Below are 21,169 nucleotides of genomic sequence, written 5' to 3' on the forward strand. Positions count from 1 at the left end.
TAGGCTTAAAATCAACCCTGACAAAAGTGAGTGGCTGGAGGTGCAGGGTTCTTCAAGTGTGGGGGATTTTCTATCTGTACTTCTAACAGGATGGCACTTCCCCAGAGAGTACTGGTGCACAGTTTGGGGATATTGAAAAGCAGGTGACAGCTATGGCCAGGAAAGCCTTCTCAAGACCCATCTGCTCTGGTAATTGCATCTTTTCATGGACCATTGCATCTCTTTCCATGGTCACTCACCTTAGTCACCTTGCAAATGGACTATTACAATGCACTTTACATGGGCTGCCCTTGAAGATCACTTGGAAGCTACAGAGCACAGCAGCATGATCAGAACACAGCAGCGTGAGCAGTTATGGGCATAACTTGATACACCCATGTAGCAATTCTGCTACATAAGCTGCACTGCCTAGAAATGCAGGTGCAAATCAGAATGCTGGTTACCACCTATAAAACCCTTCACGGCAATGGGGCCTGGTTATCTGAGGGACCACCTTTCTTCCATTGTATCTGTCTGTCCCATAAGACTTGACAGAGTGGTCTTGCTCTGCATCCCATCTCTCAAATAATGACATCTAATGGGGCCTAGGAAGTGGTCTTCTCTGTTGCAGCATCTGGCCTCTGGAATAGAATCCCCCTGAGGTTCAAACAGCTCCAACCCTCCTATTGTTTAAATGGGCCTTGAAAACCTGGGATGAACTGGGATGTGTATCCATCTGGACTGAATTAGTGGATTAGTTATCATAATCTGTAATTAAAAAAAAAATTTTTTTTCTGATTTAATGTACTCTGAGTCTCTCAGAGTCGCTGTTGAGTTGGGCAGCCTTGGAACTCTAAATAACAAATAAATAGACATTTTACTGCACTGTTTACATTTTCAGGAGAGACCAAGCATTATTATTGTTATTTGCTCTATCTCCTCTTCGGGATTATATGTATTTGACAATCTAGAAAGAGAAGGGGTTATTTCAAACACTACACACAATAACTCGTTTATTGTTTTGGAATACATTCTGTTCTTGAGCCCTCAGAAGACTTTAAGAGCTGGCACAGAAATAGCATTTGCTACTTGTGGGGGCAGCCTTCTAAGCCCAAACCAAAATTGCATCCAACTATTGAGTGAGAGCTAACTGAGGCTGAAGCAGAAAACGGCACTGTGGGAGCAGCATATATATGGTTCATGGCCTTCCAAAAGACCTCCTTAGGAACTCAATGTAAACATTTGGGGCATTAGTTAATGACCCAGATGGTGAACAACATCAACATATCTAATCAATGTGAAAGGAAACAGCAAAGAAAAAGAAAAACCCAACAGAATGTCTGTTAAACGTCTGAATATAATTTTCCAGCATTGCTAGGGAAAAAATGAGAACATACACAGGTGATCTTGATCTCTGATGGCCAGTTGATATATTAAGTTCATAAAACCATTATTTTCAAGTGCTCTCTACTGCATCTGTTGGTTCCTTAAAATCTCTAACCTTACTCTAGTGTGTAATATCAGACGTGACCTCCTTCCCTACGTTTATCCCATAGACAGAATTAGCCTGAGGAATTGTACTTTGGCATTGCTGATGGAAAACCATCCTCCCTTGCACGAGGCTCATTTATGGGTAAAGACCAATCTGCATACACAACACAATTCTGTCCTCCAACAGCAGAGAAAGCTCAGGGGTTTAGGAGCTATGATGATCCCCCTGCAATGCCCAGCATTTGTCACCTGAAGCCACCATCTCATGCTGTGTCTCTTCTAACTTTATTCATATATTTAAAATATGTATAGCCCTCTCAATAGTGAGGTGCCTATACAGCCAAATGACATAAAAATATCAAGTTAAATATACAATAAAAATCAAATAACCAAAAACAATCTAATTAAAAAAAAAAGGCTAGTCCTGGCATCTTGTTTTCCTGGGCATGTAAAACGGGTTTCATTTCATTTCATTGAATATGCAGTGGAGATACCCATATTACACTGGGTTTTACAACATTCTTGGCCTCCTGAATAAGTGAGCCAGAGATCATGCTGGAAATATAATAATGTTCCTCATATCTGTATCAGTGGTGCTTTGGACTAGGGGGACTGTCCCAAAATGTAACAGTATGGAGTTCTTATCAGTTGTTTTCTCAGGACTGTGAGTTCACCATCTTTTAAGTTCATTTGCACTTATGTGCATTTATTTCTCAGATGTACAATAAATATAACTCAGGCTTTACATCGCTGGTTTAGGGATGACAAAAATGGCTGTTAAGCTTCATCTGTTCATTCAAAACACAGCTGTTCCCCTTGAAGTGCACATAACAGCATTTAGTCATAAGTCACCATGACAGAAGAGCTACAAATAAAATATTAATTTGCCACACCACCTGATGTACATTTTTGCCTGGGAGATTTTCAAAAGATCACCTACAGGCAAAGCAGTATGGTTTTATGGTAGATTGTAATGGCCAATCTGATTTTCTTTCAAATACATACAGATATGTACCATTTCAGTGAGACATCAGGTACACAATGTCATTCAAAGGTTTTAAAAAGAAAAGCATAAAAGAGAGATAGTTATGTCCCACCAACTAAATTTTCTCAAGAAAGTCTCAGTAAAGAACTGATGCAAAATCCCATGTAGTATAATGGCTAGAGGATGTAAGAAAGATTGGGGGATCCAAGTTCAAATTCCCACTCACACTCAGCCATGAAACTCATCAGATGATTTAGGCAAGTCACAATTTCTTAGACATGTCCTTCTCAGTAAGGTTTTTATTTTCCATACACTGAAAGAAAGAATCCTGTGAGCTCCTGGGGAAATAGTAAGATATAAATCCAATAAATAAATAAAATAATCAGAGCCCTTGAAATATATGCATCAATTTTTGTCAATTTCCTATGCAATTTCATATGTCTCCTCCTACAGTACATTGTAGTAGAGAGCCAAACCATCTAAAGATACTTTTCTATGTTATAGACTGTGGGAAGGATATTTTCACAAAAATCTTATTTTTCCCCTTTGGTCCAGCAAAAGTATCCCATCTGTAAACTTCAATTCATTGGAATTCTGTACCCATCTGGAGGTGGAAGAAAGCTTTCTCCTTTTTTAGCATAATGTCAAATTGTTCAGTGAGAGTTGTTTTCATGATGTAGAATGAGTCTGATACTTTCATAACATTCTCCTCACAATGAACATAACATAAAACATTCTTTAGCTGCTCATATTTTCAGTGACTACAAATCAGATTAATCTGGTATCTAACCCATTCATTAAATTTTCACAGAAATCAAGCATTTGAGAACAGTGAGTTTGGCCCACTGATATTCTTTTGACTTCTCTGGAATAGATGTTCAGAAATTCACTTATCTAATACTGAAGGTCCTACATACTGAAGAAGCTACTACAGAGATGTGAAAATCAAATAGCATTTCCAAAGTATTAAAGTAAAATGCTATTGGTTTTATCTTTCCTAGGAATAGGGAAAATGCAAAATTCATGACTATCACACACCAGGCTTAAATCTCCATAAACTGAGAATGACAGCAGAGAGAAAACTACAAATGTACAAAATTGCTTCTGGGCTAAAATTTGATTTTACAATACAAATGATTTACCAGATGGTAAATCAGCCTTTGCTTAGAAATTCTGAACAAATATAACATTGTTGTTTGCAAGAATAGCCTCTTTTCATATTAGCTAATTCATCATTCATCTGGTTATTTGTGTTACTGACCTATTGACCCCAAAAAACAAATGAGAAGAACACCAACCCAAAGCTATCCTGGTCCAGTAGATTTGCATGATCTTGAAAAAGAATTTAGGATAATCCATAGAGTTAGCAGAGTACCCTGCAGTGCTGAACATCACAGGAGGGTACACCTGATAGTTTGTAAACTACTGCTGTTTATTCAAGTGCCAATCTTTTATAGGAAGAATTGAGATGAACAAGAAAGTTGGTGAGAAAGTTCACGAGGTGGAAGTGGTAGCCACCATAATGCAGTCACAAAGCAGTCTTAGAACTTTTTCTTTTCAACGACAAGAAGAATTGGTGGATTTCTGGGGCCAGAGTAAACAAGTTATTCTGTGCAGATGCACACATTGTCAAAGTAATAAACAACTCAGCAACCATGTCTTTCCAATACTGAGTTTCTCCCAGCAACTAAAAGCAGTACGATGTAGAGCCAGCATGGTGCAGTGATTAAGATTTTCAACTAGAAATGGAATGACACATGTTCAAGTCCATTCTCAACCATTCTCCACTGTGAGATTTTGAGCAAATTACCATATCTCAGACCCGCCCATTTCATAGTGTTTAAGAAAAAATAGGAAAAAGTGCTGTATATGGTACTGTACCTTGAACTAGAACTGGCAAGTTTAGCTTGACAAGTGGGGAAAGCTGGACATTGCACAGGAATTTTATCTATCTTTATTTTCTGTAATGTTCCTTTTTTCCTAAGCTTAGAATAGTTTCCTTTTCAGATAAATATGGTGTAAACTTTTCTATAACTTCAAATAAAAATGGTGTTTCTTGTATAACAAATCTTTCACTGATGGATATACACAGTAAACTTCTTTCATGTGATTAGGCAAGTGGGGGAAGATTGTTTAATGAATATTATCTCTATTGATGGAATAATGAATTTCAATCATATCTTAACAAAGGCTTCCCCATATGTTCCCTAATGAATGCACTTACATAAAATGATATCCTTCTGAATAGAATTAAAATGCAGCCAGCATGACAAAAACATTTTTTTAAAAAAATCTAGAAAAATAGACAAAGGGAACTTGATTAAAAGGCATCAGGATTAAAAGTCAAGTCAGTCCCCAAGGTAGAAATGTTGATGCCATTCCCTTTCATTTAGAATAGTGCTTTGTACTATTTTTCAACTTATTTCAGTATACTGTGATGAATTTTATATTTTCTACAAAATGTTTCTACAGATACATGAAAACAGAGGCAGTATTCCTTTACTGAATGTGACTTTCTTGGTCTTATAATATGAAACTGATCTCTTCCATCACTATTCACTCACTTGACAGAGGACTTACTTAATGTGATCTTTTAATCATATATTGCCTTTGCATTGGGCAGTTGTGTTACTTAAGAGATTTTCCTTATTTAGTTAACTGAAACCATTGCCTTAAAAGATTGGATTTAATCATTCTTCAATCATACTTTGGTATAAAAGCTTTTTAGGGAGTTGCTAGATGATTATAATACAGCATTTCTTTCTTAAGCTTGGATGCAGACTAGTACATTCTGGTGATAGCTCAGATAATTCATTTTATACTTTTTTACTAGAATACTTGCTTACATAAGACAAATTCACTGAAGCATTCATGCGGTGTAGAATCACTCTGTACAGGTATTTATACACATAAGTACTGTTGAAAGATTATTTAACATACTCCCTTTAGGACTTAAATTAGGCAAGAAAACAAACAAATGGATAATCAAACAAATCAACCAAGAATTCTCACTCATGGCACAAATTATCCCACTTTGGATACATTATGTGAAGACCTAGCTCTCTTGAGAAGTCTGTAGTGCTAGGAAAGGTGGAAGGGAAGAAAGGAAGAGAATGACCAGAGGTAAGGTGGATGGACTCAATTACAGTGTTGATGGGTGCACCGTTCGAGGACCTGAAGTAGCAGCTGGGATCTTACTGGAAAAATCTACTTATGTTCTCATTAAGAGTCAACACCGACTTAATGACATATAAATCAATCAATTATGTGCTACTACAGCTAAACTGAGAATGAAACTAGCTTTGCCTTTGCAGTGTAGCAAGGTAAGAATCTTCTTTCTGATAGTCAGCTCTGATTGGTGCTATGGTATTTTAATGTTTGCTGTGTGATCTTTGTTAAGAATCATACAGCATAGTAGTCACTTGCAGTAAAATCATCATCATCATCACCATCATTATCATTCACGCAGTAGGATATTAGCAATGTCTACCAATCATGGAAAATATACATCTTGGGGGAACATTTCTGTTTCCCCCAAATAATAGCAACATACACAGCCAAACCTTGCAGAAGTGTAAGATTCTATGAATTTTAGAAACAGGACTTCAGTCTCCTTCTTAGTCTTATTTAGTTCAAGTATACAGCCTAGCAGCCAAGAATCCAGCATGGATAGACCTGATTTCTCATTCTTAGCCCAACTAAGATACCTAAGTGGTTTTGGGACCCAATTTTCAACAAAATTGCTACCTGACAATATCACCTGGTTAAGATAATCAACGCCTTGTGACTTAGAGCCAGGCACAGTATTTTTCCTCAGAGCCACATTGGCACCATGTAAAATGTTTATTTTCTTCCTACTGGAGAAATTAAAAGAACAGTTAATTGCACAGATCTTTGGTTCCACAAAAGGCTCGTTACTTCCCCAGGAAATAGTAAATTAAGTTTGACCAAAGATTATTGGGCAAAACACTGACAGATCTTTTCTTCTTCGCTGAAATACGTAGCATAAAATAAAAGAGCATAGAATAAAATAAAAGAACCTATTAAAAGCAGCACCAGTGTAATTTTTATCACAAAAGTTCATCGAGTGTGGAATAAAAGTAGTTAACAATTGCCGTTCTATAAAAGTACCTCATTAAAAAGAATGACCAATGTTCAAGGAAAATAGATACATCTCCAGGAAACATTTCATTCCTGGCCGATTTTTTAAAATAAGCTAATTAGAAGTCATTTCAGTCAGAAGGAAAATTGCATGAAATAAACCACAATATAAGCAATGCAATTGCCATCTGCTATGAATAGCATCAGTATTCTATACTGGAAGTAGATTTCTGACACCAGCACGGCCACTATTCTCTTTTTTTCCCCCCCCCTAAATGACAACTTTTCATCATAGGTGTTCAGACAATATATCCTAAAAGTCTAGTTCGCCATCTACAGAAACTGATTTATTGTGTGCTTTTTTTTCTTCTCAGAGCCCAGCCTAATACTTGTATTACTTTAAGGTCTGTGCAGCTATTCACCCTGTGTATGGAAGACAAAGACAAGTAGTTGAAATCTCACACCTTGATCCAAGCCCCAGTCTTCAGGCATGTGAGTGACTGATCTGCACAGAAAGGCCCATTATTGGGCACATTAAAAAAAATAATTAACTAATGGCTTGTACCTAATCGCTGTTCTGTTGAAATCTTACAATCAGTTATACAGAGAATCTATAGATACTTGAGAAACTACTTTAGTTAGCAAACAAGATTTAAGAGCCTGCCTCTATTACAATTCCTGAATCTGACTCATACTCTCCAGGGTTAAGACAACCTGACCTAAGATTCTCCATACCACTGCTGATAAAACTGGCACGTCCAGCTATGGCAGACTGTGGGCTTGGTTCTCTTCATCAGCCCATATCACAGCTCAAACTTGTAAAATTCAGTTAAAGGTATTTGTTCTTTGCACTCCTTCACTGAAAAGGAGTCAAAGTTTCCATGGCAGCCTTAGTTTGCTCTATTATCAGTGGTCATTTAAAACAGCCTATATATGTGTTATGCCTTCTGCAATTAGCAGATACGTTCATATTAAGCAACCCCCACACCCATGTAACAATGTCCCTACACTGAATAATCAAACACCCCAAACTGGTTCATTCCCCCATCCCCGTTCTTTAAGCACAGGGAAGGAGAGAATGTATTTATTGGTGAGTATAACAACAAGAAGATATAATAAAGTACAACCAAAAATGTAGCAGTGCTAATAAAATCAGAAAAAATATAGAATAATGAATAAATGAGTGTTATTTGTAGAAGCTAAAAGTATATCCTTAAAATGTTAATATAAAACTAGCTTAATCCTTTAACATATGATTAAATCTAGTCATATAGACCTGCAATTGCTCCATTTTCTCAGTTTTAGTACAGTATGTTATTTTGATACAATGATGTTTATATAATATACTTAGATTCTTAATGGGACCCAGTCTGGTGTAGGCTAGAAAATGGGAGGCCATGAGTTCTAGTCCTGCCTGAGGCACAAAGTCAGCTGGGTGACCTTGAGCCAGCCACTCCCTCTCAGCCCTAGGAAGGAGGCAATGGCAAACCCCTTCTGAAATCTTGCCAAGAAAACTGCAGGGACTACTCCAGGTGGTTGCCAGGAATCAACAGTGACTTGAAGGGACCAAAAAAAGATTCTTAATATTCTATTATTTAGGTGCCTTGGAGTATTAAATGTGGATAAGAGAGAAGGAAAACAAAGTGGATATTCTATCAGTATTAATTACAGTTCTGGATGTTAGTGTTACAAGCATTATAATTATTTGACTTTTCTTCAAAATTAAATATAATGAATCTATAATGAAGTGAAAAAATGAAGGAAGAGCATATATCAAACTATTTGTTTTATTAAAATGGAAGTCTTAGAAAACCATAATTAAGCCTCATATTGTGGTAGTGTAAAACTCTTGTATCCTTTGGGGAAGGGTGGCAGATAGAATTACTAGAGTTACAGTATACATTTAGATAATTATTTTGCTGAATCAATGAAATACTTTTATTCCCAATTCTAGGAGTTTATGGCCCACTCTGGAATTCTTCCTGCAAGAAAATATTTAGAATTCTCCCTGTACTGAATTTTAGAGGAACCACAAAGATTTTTTTGTGCCTAAATGAGTAGGAGTTCAGGATATAACAGTCCTATGGCACAGTCTTGTAGAGGTCTATTCAAGTTCTAATGTTTTGTTGTTGTTGTTGTACAGTAGAGGAGGAAATTATGGAGCGGAGCTAAATCTGCTCCTATTACATCCTCTTTTCTGGCTCACATTATTCCGGCAAATATATAAATAGGATTTTTGGGTAAAATCCCACTGATAAAGTAAAACAATATATATTGCTGTGTTAGTCTCTTGTACTGTTGCTTTACAGGGATAGGCCTGTGACATTTTGAGTACCTCTGAACAGTTTACTCATTATGCTACTTCTAAATTGTGGCACACCATTCAGTATCCTAAGCATCATGCCCTAAGTAGTGCATAGAGATTCTTCATGAAGAAGGGTTTGCATTTATGGGGAAATGCGGTTGGATCCAAGTTTTTATTTTGTTTGATCCCCATGGGGCATTTGAAAATAATATTATTCATTTATTAAATTCCTAGCCCATTTTTCCTTCCGGACTAGGAGTTTCTCAACACAGCTTTAAAAAAAGGTAGAAACATTTAAAAAAAAAATAATAACCTGCTAAAAACAGCAGCAAGGCAACAGAGGGATTCTCACGTACCCACAAATAAAGTGAAAAAGTGGAGCCCAATGTCATTCCTTGCCAATGGGATACCGAAAGAGAGCAATAGAATGACCAGCAACTTAGGGCAGGCAGTTCCATATAGGAGAGCCTCTCCTGAGAAAACTCTGGCATTTTGTAATTAACCAGGCACAGAAGGTAACAAGGTTCAGGAAGCTCACATAGAAACCAGTTATAATCCTTTGATACTTAGGCTGTTTCTTTTGACTGCATCCTTGAATTTACTCCTCACAGAATACTAATACATGGATTATTTGATGTAGTTTCTTTAACAGCTATTACCTTCTATAGCTTCTGCTACATTTGTATGTATGGTGCAGTGTCATTCTTGTAGCCCATGACTATCTTCTACCTCTGGAAATTAAGTAGATGTTTTTGGGTCCCATCACCAAGGCAACAGTCCAATGTATTATATGGCTGAAAAGCCTTTATAAACACAGGTACATCATAATAATGAAATAATGGTTTGTACTGATCATTCTTTTACGGAAGATTTATAGAATCATCACACACATTTGTTCAGAATACCCCAATGTAAGGTGCTCTCGCCTTTTGGGGCCAATCATCCACTTTGGAATTTTTAGAGCATTTGATGGGCTTTCTGAGAAAAAAAGTTGCTGGCAGGGGGGAGCAACCAGTCGCAAGACACCCTTATATCAGAAGGCAAACAAAGCCTTGGGCTGCAGACTTCCACTCTTTTACTTTTAACAATGCTTCTGGGATTTATATCAGGAGCCCACTAACATTTCCGGAAATATAAGTTATACTTGAGGCTGATGTATTGCTTTGCAGCATTTCCCATTCATTCATTCATTCATTCATTCATTCATTCATTCATTCATTCATTCATTCATTCATTCATATTGAAATGGAAAGAAACTAAAAAATAAAAATAGGAAAATAAAAGTAGGACACAAAATTGAGTGAGTGCCAGGGTAGTCACACGTGTTGATAGCCTCAATGTGCACCTATCATGGCTGCTATACCAGCTTTCTTTTGGCTCAGAGAACTTTCCAAAGAGATTGTATATTATTTTCACTACGCAGAGCATGGGTACAGTATGCTGTGGAAATCTTGAACCACTGTCTGGAGGTTGTCAAGAACTGGATGGCGAAAAACAAAAATCCTACCAAATGGAGCTGCATAAATATTTGGGTCATCTAGGAACATTAGCCCTGCTAGTTGCTCCAGATGGGATTGTACTCCCTTTGAAGCAACTGGTCTTTGATGTGAGGATCCTCCTGGACTCACAGCTCCTACTGGAATAGCAGGTGGAATATGTGGCCAGTTAGACCTTTGCACAGTTACTGCTGAAGCAGCATTTACAGTGTTACCTGGACCAGGAAGCTTTCACAATAGTCCACCTGTCCAAACATTTAGATTCTGCCTGTCCGGTCTGAATATCTGGAGGAGGCTTCTTGAAAGTCTCCTCTCCATCTGAAGTGCAGAGAGACTAGGCATCAGGCTTTCTCATTAATTGCCCTGCCCTTCTGGAATCTCCTGGCCTTGATGCCACTCTTCCGGAATATCCTGAAGATGATTTTCTTCTAATGGGCTTTCAGCCCTTAGTATTATTGTGGCTAGCTATTGCTCCATGTTGCTTGGAGTAGTAGACAAAAAGGTAAATAAATAAAACAAAAATGGCAAATAAAACCTTGGCTTTCTTTTAACAAAACTCATCCAATCTTGCGGAGATATCTGTAGAAAGAAACATGTTGAGAGTGATAGAAGCAAAAATTGATGGTCCCATCTCAAAACTTCATCTGCATGGGAGTCTGTTTGTGCACACTGTAATGCACACAGCTGCTTATTTGTGAGTTGTTCCCTTTGTTTTTTTCAATGTTGGGCTCCTGCACCACAACCCTGGATGCATTCAGGGGATGTACATAAGGAATATGTAAGTCAAAAGCAAGGATGGTGATACTTTAGTCTCTCCCCCTTTTATTTACAGTATGTATTTTTTAGATTTATTATCTCCATGCAGTCATTTACACCCCTAATGAACTAAGGAACATTCCATTCCAGTCCAGGTGGCAGAAACATGTTCCCCAAATCCTAGCTTCTTTCAGATATTAACATCCAAGGGTTAGATTTGTTCCAAAAACTACCTAACTGAGCTGCTTAAAGCATTTTGCTTTAAAGAATATTGCTATAAAAATGCATCATTTCACAGTGAAAGAGATTTTTCTTCTTTTTCTTCAGGAGAGATCCTACAGATATATTGCCTTGAAAATAGTTCACACTGTGGTAAATGGGGCTTACTCCCAAGTTAAAAGTGCATCAGATTGTGTCTAAGGCTATAATAATCCTACGCCTACTTATCTAACATGAGTCCAACAGATCTTAAAGATACTTATTCTGAATGTTGTATTTATCCAAAGGGGAGAAATCAATCGCAATGTTTAGATGACCACTGGGGGAAAAAAAAGAATAGAATTTTTAAAATTGATAGAGAAAATCCTGTGCAATGCTCAGCTTCCCCACTTTGTCAGCCTAGGACTGCCAGTTCCAACTGAAAGTAGTCTTGGAGTTCCCCGCATAAATGCTGAATGTGGCATGCTTGTATATGTGTGTACATAAAGATGTGTGTGAGAGTGTGTGCATATCTACCTGCCAAAAGTAATACTGTGCTCCCCAAAGAATTAACTGAATTAATAAGTATCAATAAAAATTAATTGCCTGTAAAATAAGGTTCACAAATTTGACTTTCTACCTGCATACCAATCATTCTTTCACACACCAAGAAAACACACCACATGCACACCTTCATAAGCTTTTGCAGAAAATACCCAAAAGAACAGGTAACAAACTGAATGCAGATGACATAACAGAAAAGAATATTTGCACCAGCAAGACAAACCAAGGCAAGGCAATACAAAATTGAATGATAATGTGAAGAAGGGGGAACAGTAACTAAACAGGGAAGAAAAGAAAAAGAGACAGAAGTTCTGTTTAGACATTACAGAAAGGGTTAAATTGACCAGGCACGCTCCTGAATACCAGCTAACCTCCAAGTTCAAAGAGATCCATGTGATATCAGCCCTCATTTGCACCTTCTGCTCCTTCCTTTGTTTTCAGCATCTTCTTCTATTTTTATCAGAGAATATAAAGTAACCCTATCCCCCTTCCTATTTCTCTGGCAACCTGGAAGAAATATCTTGACTTTCTGTCAGGTAACTATATTATGTATTTTTATCTATATCACATTTCATTGTTTTGAATCGTTCAATTAAGATTAAAAATATTGAATTAAAAACCACTACCTTAAAAAGATGAAGAATTCCAGTGGAAAGTAGACTGAATAGCATGTATTGCATTGTTTCAGCTGAAGAAGAAGGTATCTAACCTTGTTATTAGTAACTGAAGAAGTTCCTAATAACAAGGTTACATACGTTTTTCTTCAAGCTCCCTGCGTTTGCAGTTTATGTTTGTGTGTGCGCCTACACATTCAATTTCAACATAGTTATGTTTTTGTTTTACTTATGACCAAAAGTTATGCTTTACCACCATACCACAGGACTCAGTTCTCTTAAGGATCAACCTGCCTGGACAGCTAGGTTGGCTTTTCATGCCTGTTCATGAACCTTGTCATGGAGGAAGCTGAACTATAGAGATCTTGCTCCTGTTCCTAAACAACTTGAAGATGATGATTTTATATTTTTCTATCTGCCCTTTTTCAAGTGAGTTTGGCTGGGGGCAGAGCTTGTAAAAGGACTTGATGCCTTGAGTTTGTGAGGATGCTGCTGGAGGTGATATGCTGTGGGTTTTGTGGCACTTTTGCATGTAAGGTGACTCTAGAATGAGATAGTCTCCATTCCTGACTTCATGATAGATGAAAGGGACAACGTGGCATATATTACCTAGACTTAGTGAGCAGGTTTTGTAGAATACTAGTTCTGAGGGCATGTACCACATGTTAGACCGGAGAAATAGGACAATAGCTGATGCAGTGTTCATCAAGTTCCCTGCAACCTTCCTAACCAAGCTAGATGAGATTTGTCAAAGAGGCAAAGACATCAGTGTCCATGCCAAGCAAACACATACACACCACCCAAGACCAGTGTGAGATTTCATGGTCACCATGAGAACCATAGGAAACTTCATTGTTGGCTGAACATGTGTGGCAGGTCATATCTTAGACTTGGACCTGGTTTTTTGGTATGGGGCCTACAGAAGGGAAGCTTGGGGGGTGGCTCTGTGACTTCTTCATTATGGGCAAGTGAAGTAATTTACAGAGAAAGCACTGTCTCGAGTGTTGAACAATATTCTGATGGCCAAGACATAGCCTCTGTCGTCTCTGCTAGTGGTCTTAGATTTATTGGCTTTATTTGTCACTTTCAACCATGCTGGTTGTCATTTCTGGTTGTCGCTGGTACAGCTCTGTCCTAATTTTCATCCTTCCTTCCCCAAAGTTCAGTCCTGAGTGCTGTTCTTGGGTGACTTGATCAGCAGCCTGGGTTTGCAATATCACATCTCTGCCAGTCTCACCCAAGTGCATCAATCTTTTCCTACATTTGATTAGTGACATGGGAATCCACAGCGGGCTATTTATAACAAATTGTGCCATGGATGACTGCCCACTGTCTGAAACTCAACTTGGACAAAACAGAGGTTTTACTGTTTTGCCCTGATTCCCCACTTTCTCTGATTTTTCTATCTGTCTCCACAGCCATGAGATTGCTCCTGTGTTGATGGCCAGGAATTTGGGCATGCAGGTCAATAATGCATTGTCTCTATAGTCACTCAGTGCAGGCAGGGACCTGCCATTTTCATCTGTGTAACATTTGACCTATTTGCCAGTACACCTGATGTAGCAAGCTTCTTATTCTGGTTGTTTCACATCTAGATCACTGCGTCAGCTGTCCTACTGCAGGGCTCTTCTACTCTTCCCCATTTGGTTCAAAAAACTGCAGTCTGAGTTGTTTTGAAACTTTTCTTTCTCTGTCATGATTCTAAATACTGCAGAGCCATGCACTGACTCCCCATTAGGGCCAAGTGCCAGTATAAAATCTTAACTTTGGCTTTTCAGGCAGCTGAGTACTCCTCCCTATCTTCATTGTTGAGTAGGTATATCCCCACAAAATCTACTGGCTTATCCTCCATGGCATTTTTGGCTGTTCCCTCTATTCTGACAGCAAATTCTAGGTTGAGGGCCTTTCAGGACCTCGTCCCAGTTTTGGAATCCACTCCCCATATTCTTTGGATGACAGAAGGCTTTTAGCCTTCCATGCAAACTGTTTGTCATGGATAATTGAATGCATAAAACCCCCAAATAGCAGAATGTCAATGTTGGAAGGTGTTGGCTGAGCTAATGGACTTCACAGGTATTTATGATAGAAGAAGGCAAAAGAAATAAAAACTTAAAAGGACAGATTATAAGACACAGCTTGAAAGCATGGAATTCTCCCAGGGCTCTGTTGCTTCCCAAGGACTATGGCAATGACTTGAACCATTCTGCAGATTGCCTCTGGGTAATCCCATTGTAGAAATTATTTAGACCATGCAACTCAGGTCAAAACCCAAGTTTCTCCCAGGTTACATTGATCATATTGGTGACCACTAGTGACTGCCGGGGTGAACTGGCCAGCTGAAATGAATGGTACATAGAATTCAGTTCTGAAAACAGCACTGCTAAACTACACAGCTAACACTGCATTGCATTAATGTTTCTTTTTTAAAAAAATATGTATGAGAAACAGTGTGGGTATTGCAATTAAGATTCACGTATACAAATTGATCATCTTCTCTGAAAGGATAAATCACGTATGCAAATTATGCATCCAGGTTGTAAAACAGACTAGACAAGAAATGCAGTAATGAAGTATTCAAAAAATGAACAAAAATGAAGGAGGTTGTCAAACCTGTTTCTCTAGGGTAGTTATTTTCTGTAGAATGGCTCTCCTCTTTGATGCTCACAAAATGACTTGCCATGTCATCTTCAGCTACTTCGTAAGCAATGTTGTGTCTATGGGTGCACTGTCCTGGCACAACAGACTGAGAATGAGCTGCAAGACATCTTGATTTATAAGGTGTGAACAGGTAAAAAAGCATTTGATCAATACAAGAAGGGCACTCTGCATATGCCCTGGAGCAATTTATTGTTAGGCTTAAAAGGCTTTATTCCTCTCAATATTCAGTTCTAAGCACCAGAATTGTTCTAAACAAAGCATGGAGACCCTACATGAATTGGAAGTGCCAAAAGGCACAAATGGATTCCTGCTAGGTCCATTTGCTCTACAAAGAAAGCATCACAATGTAATTCAAAATGATGCTGAAAATGCCAGTCCTAATTATTGTATGCTGCTAGGGCTACAGGTTATACAGCAGCATCTCATTTCTGCCACGATGCCTATTATAGCTTAGAGACTCTCTGACAGGCAATCGGGTTGGGAGAAAAGCAACTGGAATCCTTACAGAAACATGCTACTTCAGATTACATGGCATATTAAATTTGGTCTTGTGGCAAAATCTATTATGGACAGTTTGGTACTATTTGCTTCATCTTTAATAATTAAACTATATGAGGAACTGTTGTTCATATTAGTGATCCTTAAACACCAGCTACCTTTAAAGGTTTGTTGGCTTTTTTTCTTTTTATGGGGCTTTCTGACATTTATTCTAAAGAGAAATGATATATCTATTCAAACAATAGATAACCTGTAGGTAGAATAAGACTTGCCTCTCATGGAGGACCAACTCAATGGCTGACAATCCCCATTGTGACATCACAGAGCATCCCCACATCAGAAAAGCCTGGTTGGTTAAATGCCAACTGATATACAACAAAAGATCCTAACATCCTCCAGGAACTGATTGAATGGATTGCTTTTAAGATTATTTCTGCCCATGGTGCAGAGGTATGAATGGTAATCTGAAGACCCAGTATATAGGCAGTGTTGAATTTGAGCATTATTAATCTCTAGGTTCAACTCCCAGTTAGGCAGACTGGTAATGTAAAAGCTAAATTCCTCTAGAAAGTATGCTATACTTCCCTTTTTTATTCTAATAACACTACTCCCCCCCCTTTTTTTTATTACACTCCTTATTGTAACCATTTTCAAATGAACATTTATTTCTCTGCCTTGGCTATACTGCTATGTATGACAATTAAATAATGGACTTTCATAAAGTTACCTTCAAAAATTGGGAAACATCAACGCTGATTTCACAACCCAGTATTTATAAACTAAAATGGTGGGTGACAATTTCTATATTATTAAGATTTGATAGCAGTATTTCACTTCTAATTCTACTAGGAAAAATGCTTAGTCTTATTTTAGAAGTATGGTTACTGTCTCAACCTGTTATCTCTCTCAGATACTTACAGCAAATTAATTTCCTCTAAGAGATGCATGAGTGCTCAATAAATATTGTTTCTCTCCCAAGAATCAACATACAAAGTGTAATTCTTTATTGAAAAAGGCCTCTTTTTTTTCTTTCCATTACTAAATCTTGGGAAGAGACACAGCCCTATGGTAATCATAAGTCCATTGGCATCCTTATTTTTTATAGAATACATAGGCTGCACGCTCCCTTAATTATTTTGCTTGAAGATTTCTTATAAAAATATAGTCAAAAGTATCATAAAGTCATTATGGACTTTTTGCTGAAAATGGATAAAAATGAACTGATGATAAGGGCAGAATATGGGGAGAAGGGAACCATATTATATAATTTTGAAAGAGACAAATGGTTTTAAATATGTTTATACCTGCTGTGAAGAAGATTGGAAGCAGCTTCCTTAACTACCTTTCTATTTTCTTTTTCTATTTTTTCTCTCTTTATTGCTTTAACACTGTTTTCTTTATCTTTTCTAACCCTTTCTGCATATTGTTTTGTGTTTACCTTTTTAACTTTGTAAGAAATTCTTCAATGAAACTTATAAAAGAAGGATCATAAAGTCATCATGAACAAAAAAAAAAAAAATCTCAAAAGATTAAAAGAGTAAGCAAATAACAAAACACTAACATTTTCAAAGTCCTGAGTGAACAAATATGATTTTAATCCCCTTCTTAGTTGTCATAAGGAGGCAACATACTTCAACTCAGCATCGTTCTATTACATGATCTCCACTACAGAGGAAGTTAAATACACCTGCAGTGGGACCTGAAAAAAGTATCCTATGGATCATTTACAGAACAGTTGGATTATAAATTAGTACATGGTCCTGTAAGTAGGTTGGGCCTAAACTGTGTGAACCTTATATAACTTTGTGAGGGTATTGAACTAGGCTTGGAAGGCAATCAAAAGGCTCTGCTATAGCCCCCGCCCTTTGGAATATCTTGGCCCTGGAGGTGAGATTGGCCCCCTCACTCCTGGCCTTTCAGAGGGATCTGAAGACCTGGCTCTGCCATTGGGCCTGGGGTGAGGAGGGGCATCATCAACTGTGGGGTTGGCTAGTCCCTTAGTGGCCTGACGTTGCTGCCTTGAACCATTGGCCTTCTTGATTTTTTCCCTTCTATTTTTGTGAATGTGTATTGTCTTAGGTTTTAATTGTATAGGTTTTAATTGTATATTTATTTATTGTTTTAACATGTTGTAAGCTGCCCAGAGTCCCCCATTGAGGGGAGATGGGCAGGGGACTAAATAAATAAATAAATAAGCAAACAAACAAACAAACCAGTGAAATTGTTTCAACACAGGTATTATGTGGGACCATTTATAGGCACTACCTGCCATTTGGACTGCTGCATCCAGGACCTCTTGCAATTTCCAGACCATCTTTAAAGGTAGCTCTATGAAGATAACATTTCAAAAATCCCAGGACTCTTTTCTCCAGGATTCATGTTGTTTATGAGTCCAGTATCAAGAACAACTCCATCCTGTCCACATGTACTTTCAGTTTGTTCTCCTACATCCTGCCCTTTCTAAAATCACATTGATAGTTGAACTAACCATTGCTGTCCTTTCCAGATTGACAAAATTAGGTAGGAAAGATCTTATGACTTGCTAGCATTTCGCTCCTTCATTCCTGATTTGCTGTTTACTATAGCTTCAGCTTACTGCAATGCCAGCTTCCTCATTACATCCCAAACCCTAAGTCCTTTACATTCAATATTTTCCAATACTTATAATATTCAAGGATTATGCTCCTACAAAACAAAAGGCCTCACATTCAATTAGAGCGTGCTGAAATAAGCAATGAGTGAGGGCAGAGATAAATAAGAACATATATTACCTCTCTGACAAGCCTTTTTCTCTTAAACCTCCCTATCCTTCAAGGGTATTTGAAGGATAACAGCTCATACCAAAGTTCCAAATTTCTTGGAAAAGACTTAAAATAAGGCTACAGGTTGCCCACCCTGAATTAATTTTTTTTCATTCAATTTTATTAACATTTTTTAAAAGGAGTATAAAAACTAACAGAAACTAATACAGAATAAAGAAAAGTCAAAAAGAAGGAAAGAAAATACTAAGCCAAAAGTGCAGAAAAAAGAAAAGAAAACAAAGAAAATATAAAGAAGTAGCTTCCAATTTTCTTTACAGCAGTTGTAAGTGTAAATTTAGTTCTTACTCTATGGTTTCAATATGACTCTCATTTTTTCTAAAAAACTATTTTTTTCTAATCATCAAAACCATAAATCATAAATTCATTTTTTCTGTTTTGTGCAAAAAGTCCATAAGGGGTTTCCAGTCAACAATAACATACTTTTCTCTGTTCAAAGAAGTCAATTTGGCCATCTCCACAATTTCCATCATCTTCACCATCCAGTCCTCCATTGTGGGTAGCATCAAGTCTTTCCACCTTTGTGCATACTCCCTACTGCAGTTATCATGTATAAAAACAAAGTTCCATGACTTTTTTCCAACTGTTCATCCATCAGTCTCAAAAGAAAAACCTTTGGTTTCAATTTCAACTGCATATTAAAAATCTTAGAAACCTTCTAAATTAGTGTTATGTATTTGAATCCAAAACTTTTTGCCATTTTCACACATCCACCATGCATGATAAAATGTCCCTTTTTGTTGTTCACATTTCCAACATAAATTTGAAGTACCTTTATACATTCTAGACAATTTCTCCAGTGATATATACCAATGACACACCATTTTATTAAAATCCTCTTTAAGATTATAACATAATGTAAATTTAAGTCCTTTCAACCACAAATTCTCCCACTGTTCCATTTGTATATTGTAACCCACTTTATCATAATTCTTTCACTTGTTCTTTTGTTTCAAAGTTTATACATTTTATCAATAACATGTTCATCATTTATACACAATTCTATTTCAAACTCGGTCTTACATTGTTCAAAACCAAAAATTCTTTTGTCTACCTTAAATCTTTCTATTAATTGTACATAAGGGAGCCATTGACAAGTATATCCTTCTGCCACCAGATCGTCTCTTAATTCTATTTTATATTCCCCTTGACAAAATTCTTATATCTCATGATAAATTGACCATTTGTATTTACTTATCATTTCTTATCTATAGAATGCTTCTTGCACTGAGAGCCACGAAGGAGTTTTCAGGCATAACCTGGGTTTATATCTATTCCATATTCACAATATGGCACATCTGACAAAATGGTTTTTAAAATCTACATTAACTGTGCCATAAATATTCATGCCACCCAAATCTTAAGTCATGTCCTTCTAACTCCAAAAGGCTTCCATTTCTCAGCAACATCCACTCTTTCATCCAAACTAAACAACAAGCTGCAAAATATAATTTCAATCCCGGTAAACCCAATCCTCCTCTTTCCTTTGCATCTTGTAACAGTTTATATTTAACTTGTGGTTTTTTCCGCTACCACACAAATTTAGATATATCCTTCTGCCAATTTTTAAATGGTGCATCAGTTGTCGAAATAGGTATTGTCTGAAACAAAAATAACATTCTAGGTAAAATATTCATCTTAATCACAGAAATTCTCCCTAATAATGACAATGGTATTTTCTTCCATCTTAACACACCTTTTTAAACTTCATCCCTTATGAATGAAGTTCATTCTTATTATATCTTAATATAATTATTTTTAAATAACATACAATTCATATTTCTCATAGTGATACCCAAGAATGTTATCTACTTCTCAATCTTAAAACCTGTTTTATTCATCAATTCTGTTTGATCTTGCATTTTCATATTTTTTGTTAACATCTTTGTCTTCTGTTTATTAATCTTAAAACCTGCTAATGCATCAAATTCCCTTAATTTACCCATTAATGTTTCAATTCCCTTTAAAGGAATTTCCAGAACCAGCACCAAATCATCTGCAAAAACTCTTAACTGATGTCTCTTTTTTAATCTTTACTCCCACAATCCTCTCAGCCTGTTTTATGCCGCTATTCAGTTTTTCAAGAACCAAAATAAACAGGAGAGGGGACAATCTTGTCCCTTTTTGTATCTCACATGGTTTTGTTAGATCTCCATTAACAATAATTTGTGTTCTCTGTGAAGTATAAATTGATTTTACCCATTTTATAAAAGTCTCTCCAAAGTTCATATCTCCCAAAACTTTAAATAGAAAAGTCCAGTTCAAATGGTAAAAGGCCTTCTCTGCATCTGAGAAAATCAATGCAGCTTGTTTTACATTATGTTGTTCCAAATATTCTAAAATGTCCAACACAGGTCTAACATTGTCCTTTAACTGTCTTTTAGATAGGAACCCACTTTGGTCCTCATGATTAAATTCTTGCAAAATTATTTTCACTCTATCAGTTAGAATCATTGTGAACAACTTATAGTCATTATTCAACAGTGTTATTGGCTTAGGTTGATTATTGTACGCCACCCAGAGCCACTTTGTGTGAGATGGGCAGCTATATAAATGTGACAAATAAATAAATATATAAATAAGTAATATATAATTTACTATCAATTTCCAGAACTGCATGTTGTACTTAACTAAAATATATCAAGGTTTTCAGATTTTTTTTTTAAACTAATTTCCATTTATGAACTTCTCATTGAAGTTACACT

Source organism: Python bivittatus, unplaced genomic scaffold (assembly GCF_059951505.1).
Source record: "Python bivittatus isolate LINGU-HERP-01145 unplaced genomic scaffold, Pbiv_v1 ctg000020_np1212, whole genome shotgun sequence".
NCBI lineage: Eukaryota > Metazoa > Chordata > Lepidosauria > Squamata > Pythonidae > Python > Python bivittatus.